Here is a 1,204-nt window from a genome sequence, read left to right as displayed (position 1 = left end):
AGGCCAGATCGTTGGGGGTGAGGGAAGGAGGGAGGAGGAGGAACCGGGGGCCTGAGAAGGGAGTTAAATGTATGGAAGAGCTGACAGGGATGATAGGCATGGGTGTCAATAAGGGAGGAGAAATGGTTTTGTCTGGCAGAGGAGAGGGCAGAGTTAAGGCAGGAAAGGATAAACTTGAAGTGAACGAGGTTGGCAAGGTTTTTAGACTTTCTCCAACAGCGTTCAGCAGCTCGAGCATAAGAGCGAAGGAGGCGGACAGTGGCAGTGATCCAGGGCTGTGGGTTAGCGGCACGAGAGCGGCGAAGGGAAAAGGGAGCGAGCGAGTCGAGCTGAGTAGAGAGGGTAGAGTTGAGAGCAGTAATCTGATCATCAAGATTGGGTAGAGAGGAAAGGGAGGTGAGGTGGGGTGTGAGGTGCTTAGAAGGATGGATGGGGTCAAGAGAGCGGAGGTCTCTGTGAGGAAGTAATATAGATTTACAGGGGAAAGGAGTGTGAGTGAGGAGGCAGGTAAGAAGGTTATGATCAGAGAGAGCACTGCACTAAACACTTGGGAGAATATAGTACAACAGAATTAGCAGACACATTCCCTGCCCTCATAGTTGTCAATCCCTTTCCATTTCTTGTCTTATGCCGTCGAGTCATCTTCGACCTACAGCGACGCCATGGACACATCTATCTCAGAATGCCCCACCTTCATCTGCTATCGTTCTGGTAGTGGATCCATAGAGTTTTCTTGGTAAAAATACAGAAACGGTTTACCACTACCTCCTTCCACGCAGTAAACGTGAGTCTTTGCCCTTGACCCTCTTCAATGACGCTGCTGCCCAGCACCGGGGAGTTTTGACTTGTAGCAAATGGCCTTCCACTGGCTAGCCACTGCCCAAGCTAGGAATGGAGTGGATATGCCTCTGCCTGACTCTCCCTCCTGTAGTCTAGACTGGTTGAGTACTGGAAACTCTCCAGGTGTGACCCTGAGAGGGGTTTTCCATTTCACCACCTCTGAAAAGTCCTTTTCAAGAGAGTTCACTGAAAGTGGCGGAGATTTCATTGATTTGCCAAATGCCATTTTAGTCCTTTCAAAATTATTCATTTTGAAAATCATTTTGAAAATTTAGTTTCTTGATAGTTAGCTGGCTTGGTACGCTCAAATTTATCTCTGAAAACATCGTAGTTCTCTTGCATGATTAAAACCAGTATTTCCCAG

The 1,204-nt window shown here is 48.0% G+C and overlaps 1 non-coding gene across 1 annotated transcript; it reads right to left on the bottom strand.

Annotated features, from left to right (window-relative positions):
• Positions 1-843: 843 nt before the first annotated feature.
• Positions 844-981, bottom strand: LOC119935863. The gene has a single exon (XR_005453474.1). It is a non-coding gene; the product is annotated as a small nucleolar RNA SNORA7 (small nucleolar RNA).
• Between the last annotated feature and the right edge of the window lie 223 nt (positions 982-1,204).

Source organism: Tachyglossus aculeatus, chromosome 1 (assembly GCF_015852505.1).
Source record: "Tachyglossus aculeatus isolate mTacAcu1 chromosome 1, mTacAcu1.pri, whole genome shotgun sequence".
NCBI classification, from domain to species: Eukaryota; Metazoa; Chordata; class Mammalia; order Monotremata; family Tachyglossidae; genus Tachyglossus; species Tachyglossus aculeatus.
Note: the sequence above shows the minus strand (reverse complement) of the source record. Positions and strands in the feature narration are given on the sequence as shown.